The sequence below is a fragment of the Leptopilina boulardi genome, unplaced genomic scaffold (assembly GCF_019393585.1).
Source record: "Leptopilina boulardi isolate dan_hultmark-lab unplaced genomic scaffold, ZJU_Lbou_2.1 LbouV2_292, whole genome shotgun sequence".
NCBI lineage: Eukaryota > Metazoa > Arthropoda > Insecta > Hymenoptera > Figitidae > Leptopilina > Leptopilina boulardi.
Window position 1 is genome coordinate 1921957 of NW_026137854.1, and position 9755 is coordinate 1931711.

The window sequence follows — 9755 nt, forward strand, 5'->3', positions numbered from 1 at the left end:
AAAGTATGAATTAATATTCTGATCGACTTAAACTTTTTTTTTAATTTACGAAAACTTGAATTCGAATTTAATGCGAGATAGGATTATATTATTCTGAAACTGAGATAGCCTTTTATTATTTTGACAATTGAACTAGCTTCATATTGAACTGAGCTCGAGTTGGCATTTTATTATTCTGACAAATGAACGGGCATCTTATCAACGGGAGGCGTCGAAATGTCCGCAGTTGAGTAAATGTTTAGCGTAAAACTGTACTGAATCTTTAAATTACGTATTTAGTACAGGTTTAGCGTAAAACTGTACTGAATCTTTAAATTACATATTTAGTACAGGTTTAGCGTAAAACTGTACTGAATCTTTAAATTACGTATTTAGTACAGGTTTAGCGTAAAACTGTACTGAATCTTTAAATTACATATTTAGTACAGGTTTAGCGCAAAACTGTACTGAATCTTTAAATTACATATTTAGTACAGGTTTAGCGCAAAACTGTACTGAATCTTTAAATTACATATTTGGTACCCCTATCGAAAATTCCGATATCGAAACCTATATAGGAAACTATATGGGAAACTATATTGTTTCCCATATAGTTTCCTATATAGGAAGCTATATATAGCTATATATATCGTCAATAATATAAAAAAAAAAATTCTTCCGACGTGTTGACTCTGAGACGCGAACCCTCGACCATCATAGCTCTCAACCGCACTGGGAGCGCCTTAACGGGCTCGACCAGGGGAGGCTATGAAATATCTTGAGAAAATGTCTCTTATAACGAAAATACTTTAAACAGATACTTATATTATTTTGTAAAGTCATCAAACAGTTTTTCAGATGTTTATTATTACAAAGAGTATATTATTGTATACATATATTTTTTTCCAATGGTATATGCGTTTTAATACCCAATTTTATATTCGGAGTTTATTAACTTCAACATTTTAATTTAGAATGACATGAATTTAAATTTTAATCAAGTGAACTCTGCATAAATTTCAATTTTTTTGGAAATAAATTAAGTAACAATGTTCGTATAGCAAATTTTTTTTAATAAACTAATGTAATTTGTATAATGCTAATACTTAATTACAACTCACTTTAAACCAGAATTTTCTTATATGAAATTAATGTGATCAAACATAAATTATTACATAACTACAATTCAATAATTATTTTTTTTAAACAAGGAAAATAAGTTACATTGACAGAATTCTCAAGTTTTTAAAAGTTCCAAAAAAAAGTTATCAAGCAACAAAAATTTACGCACAATTTTATTATTTTTAAACACTATAATATTAGGGGTACCTCCAATTTTAATAAAACTTGGTATACTAATTTATTTTGGTGCGTTAATTATGAAAATGTTAATGAAAATAATATATTTATATATATTGTTTAATTCCTTTCACTCAAGTATCTGTAAAAATAATACTTATATGGCAATTTGCAACTTGTTTCGGTTGTTATTCAAAGAATAAAGGCGAGCATGTAACTGACTGCCAACTAAAAGTCGGTTACTGAATGGAAAATAAGTGAACATTTCACTAATTGAGAGTAAGAGTGAACGTTTTATTATACGTGATATAAGGCGAAGCAGTTTCGGTCAAGCAATAGGCATAAAGTAACTGAGCAAGTGCTACATATCCAACGACTTTGTTTTTCATTTTCTTTCGTGCTGCAGTGAACACATCTTCTTGATGCATTGATTGGTTGGGGCATGTAGCTAGACTGAGAATGTCTTTTTTCAAGAGAAATTTGAGGTTTGTAAGAGGTGGGCTCAACAGATTTACGTTTTCTCCCTTTCAAAGTTGTTAGTTTGTGCTCAACTAGCTCATCTACCAAACGTAATCTGAATTCCTTAGAAGTCAAGGTTGGTTTTAGATTTTTTTCTTTATACAAAATGTGGGCATTTACCACAGTGACGTCCAAGAAATAAAAAAAAATTCGATGCCACCATTATTTTGACTTTTTGTCAACCCTGTAAGTTGACAAAAGATAGTCAGCTTTATCTACATATCCCATATGTTTATTACAATCGCAGGTCATTTGGGGGCAACTAATGGGTTCCAGTGTACCATCTTTTTGTTTTCTGTTCACAGTTTTTGTTTCACGGGGATCGTGATAATTTGGTAGAAAATATACTGCTTTTTTGTCCATCCACTTAATCCAGCGCATGCCTGTACTAGATGTCCTGAAGTCGCTTGTTCGCTTGTCAGCTAATGTATTTTTGGGCAATTTTGCCCGATTTTTTCTAACAGTACCGCAAGCAAAAATCTGGTCCTTTTTCAATGAATTCATCAGGTCTACTCCAGTGAAAAAATTGTCAAAATATACACAGTGATTTTTTCTTATTAACTCACGCGTAAGATCTTTAACAACTCTTGATCCCAATTGTTTTTCAGTGCTTTCGGTTTTTCCCGTGTACATTTGAAATTCACATACTTATCCTGATTCATCGGCTCGCTCCCAGATTTTATATCCACGATTTATAGGTTTTGCTGGCATGTACTGTTTCATACTACTACGACCTTTAAATTTAATCATTGATTCGTCCACGCTCTGATACTGGCTTGGTTTCCAGTATTTCTTAAAATTCTCATTTAATAAATTTAAAAAAGGTCGCAGTTTATACAATTTATCATAATTCGGTTCACCCTTTTTTGTTTCTGCAGTGTTATCCGCAATGTATAAATTGACTAGAAAAAACCGAAACGAACAACTGGCATCAAGGATGCTATATATGAATCGCGTAATTGAGGATTAGTGGACCAGTAATCACGATAGGAGGGTAATCGTTTTATTTCCATACAAAATATTTATTCCTGAAAATTTTATTAATTCCTCTTCTGTTATCGATGATTGTTTACATTTCTTCATTTGCGAATAACGGTTTGTTTTTAGAACAATCAAATCTAACATTTCACTCGAAAACAACCAGAAAAATATTTGTGATGGTGATGTAGCTTTGTCAGGAATGTTTGGCCCAAAAGTTTCTGTAAAAGGAGCATCGTTTTTAACTTTATCTACTTTCACCCATTTTTCAACCTTCTCCACAACCTCATCATCCGAAGAACTTTCATCATCAGAAGTAATGGTACAAGAATGCTTTGCACTCTTCATCCTTTCAACCCTCTTACTCACATCATCATCGTCATCATTAATATCGGAATCACATAAATCATCAATAGACTCAGTATCGCTGGGAATTAAAGCTAACTCGAATTTATCTTCCATGTTATGAATCTTGTAAAAATTATGCTAAATGCTAAGAGCAAAAGAAAGAAACGCAATGGTAAACAAAATTCATAAGCAAACAATCACGCACAAAAGTAAATTAAATCGAGAGGAAACATACGCTAAGAAAAATAAATAACTAAAAAAAGTGTCAAGTGCAATAAATAAAGATAAAAGTAATAATAACAGGTATTCACTTTTGTGACAAAAGCTAACATACTCTACACAAAACAAATAAAAATTGAAAGAAAAATAAAAAAACAAATGAAAATCGGAAGACAAATTAGAGATAAATGCAATATCCAATACGTCAAGTGTAATGAATAAATAGAAAAATAATAATAACAGGTGTTAACTTTTTCAACGAAAGCTAATATACCCTACTCAAAATAAATAAGAATTAAAAGAAAGATTCCAGTCAACGACATTACTTTATTACTGAACAATCGTACGCGACACATGTACATGTAAAATAAAAGCAGTAAATAACAATCACCTTAATCAGCATGTGAGATTTCTTGCAACAAGCTTACTCGACAAGTTTGACTCAAGTTTACTTGGCAAACTTGCTGCAAGTGTGCTAAAAACTTACGTGCCAGTTAAGAAAGTATAAAAGCACTATTGGTAAAAAGCCTCAGACACCAAACCGTAATATCAAATTTTTTATTTTGCTTACGAATGTCTTTTGTTCGAAAAATTTATTTATTTCCGAGATTTGATATTATATAATGTTTAGTGAATAATTATAACAATTCAAAATTTAAAAAATAGATAACAGTACATTATACAACAAGAGAGGTAAGAATGAGTTTATGTGCCGAGCACAATAATGAGTGCGAAGATAAGTTCTTCAATATTTTATTTTTATATATATATATATATATATATATATATGAATTTATATATATATATATATTGAAGCGGCTTGAAGTCGATGATTACAGGCTAGGTGTTTGCAGCCGGTTATGAAGTAGTAGAAAAGGTAATAAAATGGTCACAAAGGAGTTTAGAATGTGTGGTATAAATATATTTTTTTACTTCAGATTTGTTATTAGCGACCCTAAGAACCCCTCAGTAACAAGTTTTGACCTTAGTTAGTCACTTTCTAGAAAACTCGTCTGCCATATTGGATCCGCCATTTTGAATTTTTAAAAACTGACTTTAGATTCGTTATCCATGACCCCAAGAACCTTCAAGTAACAAGTTTCAAGAAAATTTGATAAATTTAAAAATTTTTTTCCGCTATATTGGATCCGCCATTTTGAACTTTGAAAATTTATAAAATCTGACTTCAGATTCGTAATCAGCGACCTCAAAAATCCCGAGTAACAAGTTTTGTCCCAATTTGAGCACTTTTTAGAAAACTCGTCTGCCATATTGGATCCGCCATTTTGAATTTTTAACCTTTATGGGACTGACGAGGTACCCGGGTACCTTTTGCATTTTCAAATTGATTTTTTTCATAATTTTTAAAATCGTATCGACCTAAGGTTTTTTGACATCTCAAATTTATCTATACAAAGTGTTTTAATATTATTTATAATGTACCTTTTTTATTTATTTATTCGGAAATAATGAACAAATTACGAAATTGAAGAATTCGACTTTATCAGCAAAGTGACATCTATTAGATGTCATTAAAACTCCTTGGTTCAGAGTTAGGTGTTTCATGTGATAATTATATCGATATGATTTGTCGACAAATAATTATACACTGTGCATCTGTGAGGACTCGAACCTCCTTAGTTGCTGCCTAACGCGGGACTTCTGCCGACTAATGCACCATGCCAACACAGCCTGAACGACCAAGCTTCTTATATTCTCAGATCAAGCCCATAACTAGTCAAGAGCTATAGTTAATGTTAGATATATTTTATATAGAAATACTATATTTATCGCTGATTAAGAATTTTTGAAAATTACGAAATTGAAGAATTCGACTTTATCAGCAAAGTGACATCTATTAGATGTCATTAAAACTCCTTGGTTCAGAGTTAGGTGTCTCGACTCTCTCTCCCAAGTCAATCTTCTCTATACTTTTTATTTATAAACACACAAAGAATTACTCTTTTTTTGGCGACTTGCAGTACCTCTGTACTCTGACAAGACGCGTCTATACAACATATTGATTTTCGCATCGATCGTCTTCGTCTCTCTTTCGTTCCAATAGTGACCGTCGTGATGAAGCCACGTCCCGGACTCCTGCCTCGGCCTGCCCTCTGAACTACCGAACGCGCGAACATCAACCCGACCCATGTCAAAAATTGCATTGTGACGAATTACTTCGTCACAAATACCTCCTCCCTAGGCCGTTACTACTCCCAGCAGTAACGCCTACCCAAGACACCAAAACCCAAGTCGTGACATTCTGTCTCTCCGTCGATGAAGCCTTTGTCGTTGACCTTGTTCCCTTTGTCTCATATTATCCTTGTCGAAATTCCTTCTCGAATCTAAAATTATATTATCATTAGTAAAAATTACTGAGTTCGTAGGGGGAGATATCGTTTAAGGTCTGAGACATGGATTTTAGGAATACGACGACTCTCGTTATCGCGTAAGACAAAAACCGTAGGTGATAATTTCTCAATGATTTCGAAAGTGCCCTCATATTTCGCTGCGAGTTTTGTCGCGAAATTCCGTGTATCACTCGACAATTTGTGTGATTTACGGAGTACTAAATCACCCACGTTAAACAACCCCTCACGTCGATTACGGTTATAGTAGTCGGTCTGTCGATTACGTTCCTTGTCGATACATTTCGCTACTAATTGTAAGTCTCGCAACGCATCCAACCTCTTTACCCTGTCTACCCAATCTTCTGGCGCAATTCTCTTTACCTGATCTCGTTGTTCTACCTCCCGTCGCAAACTTTTATCCGGTCGAGGATGTCTTCCGTAATTTAAAAATGCGGGAGACGTTTTAGTCGTCATTCCCTATGAAAGTCGCAATCATGGTCTTCAATGTGCGGTTACTCCTCTCTACAGGATTAGCTTGCGGGTGGTAGGGTGGTGTGGTCATGTTTTTGACTCCATATTTCTGAAGCGTTTCCTTGAGGAAGTTGTTGTTGAACTCCTTCCCATTGTCTGTTAATAAAAAGTCATGGGTTTCCCAGCGAAAGATGACCAATTCTTCAAATGATTTGGCCATCGACTTTCAGTAGCTGAACGCAACGGCTTCACCTCAACCCACCTCGAGAAAAGATCCTGGAACACAACGAGATATTTACACCTACTCTTACTTGGTGGAAACTCCATCGTGTCCGCTGCCACTACTGCCCAAGGTCGCTCAACTATTCTCTGTTCCATTAGTCCTGCCGGTCCTGCTTGTGATGCTTTGTGAAGCTGGCACTGGGGACATCGAGTGACATACTAGTGGACATCTTTCCAGATTCCTTGCCAGTAATATTCTCTCACCACTTGATTATACGTTTTCTCCACCCCCAAATGACCTGCCGACGCCAATCCATGGCCGTCGTGGAGAAATCTCTCTCTGTACTCCTCAGGTACCACCAGTTTCCAACCATCCTCGTCGCCAACAATCGGAAGAAGTAACGGGTCACTCCTATGTCGATAAAGATGATCGTTCTCAATTTTCCATCCAGGAAAACGCTCCGGGAATTGTCGAACCAAATCTCGTTGCTTAAGATACCATTGGTCCATAATGGCATCAAAGGCATCAATCATCTCTTCGTCATTCACACTCATCCTGGTCAATGCATCCGGGACTTGGTTCAATGCACCTCTCCTGTGAATGATTTCAAAATCCCACACCTGCATTTCCAGGGCCCATCTTGCTAGCCGACCACTCGGGTCTTTCAAGTTTCTAAGCCACTTTAGGGCACTGTGATCTGTGATCACCTTAAACTTGTATCTCTCGATATACGGTCGCAACTTCTTAATCGCACACAGCAGTGCTAAACACTCCTTCTCCGTGACGCTATAATTCCGTTCTGCCCCTGTCAGAATACAGCTGATATACATCACCGGATGTTCACCGTCGTCAAACTCCTGAGTCAACACAGCTCCAATAGCAAAACTAATCGCATCACATTGGATAGTGAATGTCTCACTAAAGTCAGGACGGGACAACACTGGCGCTGTCGTAAGTTTGTTCTTCAACTTGTCGAAAGCCTCTTGTTGCTCCTCGCCCCATTCCTTCGACTCTTCTTGATCAATTTAAGAAGAGGTATCTTGATTTCACTATCGTTCTTGATAAATATCGAAAACCACCCCACCATGCCTAAAAATCTCCGGAGTTGTTTGACGTTCTTTGGCGCTGGATAGATTCTCACTGGCTCGGTCTTTCGTTCCAATAGTGGCCACCGTGATGGCGCCATGTCCCGGACTCCTGCCTCGGCCTGCCCTCTGAACTACCGAACGCGCGAACATTAACCCGATCCATGTCAAAAATTGCATTGTGACGAATTACTTCGTCACACAATAAAATGAGAGAAAGTAATTTTTTGCTTTACACAATGAGGAAGCAAAATATTCATTAAAACGAACATAAAGGTCTGTCTACTTGTTTTATTTTTGAATGCTTATAACTTTCTCATATATACTTATTTGTTTTAATATCAAATTGTATGGATTTTAAACCTCCGACAGTGCTGAAATACTCTAAGAAGATAAGAAAGTTCCAGTCTTTATGGCTTAAAGCATAAGAAAATGCTTACGTTAGAGTCATCTATGTGCAAGACCATGGTCCGATTGATCGGACCTACGTGATGTCAAGAATGTAGCTGAATGTGCGCGTTATTGCTGGCGACATTGGTTGCCCATTGATTGTCACATATGTGTTGGCAATATACACGCCGAAGATGCCTACATTATTTGCACTAATTATATTAATTATTTTAGCTTAAAATATATCAAAAAATAAAGAAAATTTTACAATTTCAATTTCTCAATCAGGACAAAATTAAACAAAATAAAAATCACGAAAATTATCCTAAAAATTAGATAAGGCAAAAAATTATTACACTTTTTTTATGACAGTCGTACACTTTTCAAGATGTGAAAAAGAGTTTTAAAAATGATAATGTTCTTAAATAGTTATACTATCCAAAGATAAAAAAAATTAATCTTCCCTTAACACTAGCACTACCGAAGATCCTGCATACCACCTAATATTTGACACTTTCTTGAGGTTAGAAAGAAATCCAGACCCCCTAGAGCAAAATGGACTGCAAATTCGTGTTCAGTGGACCAAAATACATTAGGGTTGGGTACTGTGATCCCCGATCCCAGAAACTTTTTTTGTGGGGCTGTGTTATCGACAATTCTTTAACCCCTTCGCAGTCTAGCAGAAAAATCGTTTGTGGACCCAAAACGGTAAAAAAAGTTTCCAAAAAAAATATCATATCATCGTATTAAAAGTTTTTGGGGTCGCTAAATCTAAATTTGAGGTCAGATTTGGATTCAGCGACCCCACAAACTCCCGAGTACCGAATTTTGAATGAATCGAATCAATTTTTAATTTTTCCGCCATATTGGGTCCGCCATTTTGAATTTTTTAAATCTGATCGCAAATTTAGATTTAGCAACCTCAAAAACCCTAAAGGAATCATTATTATACAAATCTAGTCAATTAATCTATTTTTTTGGAAGCCATATTGGGTCGGACATTTTAAATTTTTTAAATCTGACCTCAAATTCAGATTCAACGACCCCGAATACTTTAGTATATCCATTGAAAATCAAATCGAATTATGTTTAGTATTTTTTTCTAATGTGGACATATATGTCCAAAATCACAAAGGTGGCACGCCTTTTTTGGACATATATGGGTCCTCGACTGTCAAGGGGTTAACATTAAGGGGTAACACCACTCTACACGGGAAAAAATGTTGCATTAGAGCTTTACTGTGTACAGCACAGCTGCAGCTCTGTACTCTGTGTATTGCCGCGAACTATTCTATGGATAGGAGCTACCCATGCTGTAAACACAAGATATCTATAACGCATGGACAGGTGATGCTTGAGTCGAATAAGAAAGAATAAATTAATGATCGGAGCGCATGTACATCAATTATTTAAGTTAAATATATTATAAAATAATTATCTGTATATATTACAATCAGTATATTATCATATAATCTTATTATATTAAAAAATATATGATTTCTAAAGTATTTTAAAATTATGAATAAATAAAAATATTATGATGATATATTTTTTGTAATTTAAAATTATCTCGTTTTTAGTCAACTTTGTTAGTTTATCCGGTTATAATATTTTCGAGGACAAATCTATAAGTCATTAAAAAACTTTTCTTATTTTTTTCATTGTAAATTAAATTAAAATATAAATAAATATGTGTTTAAATATATTAACAATTTGTCTTTTTTTGCTTTGCTGGGTCAGTCTAGAGAAAACGCAAATTATTATTCGTCGTCAAAAAGTCATCAAATTCATTTCTACATTTATTGTTCACATAATCTTAGAATTTTTTAATATTTTATACATGTTTGTATTTAGTAAAAAATGTATCCATTTTTATATGATTTGTCGAAAACA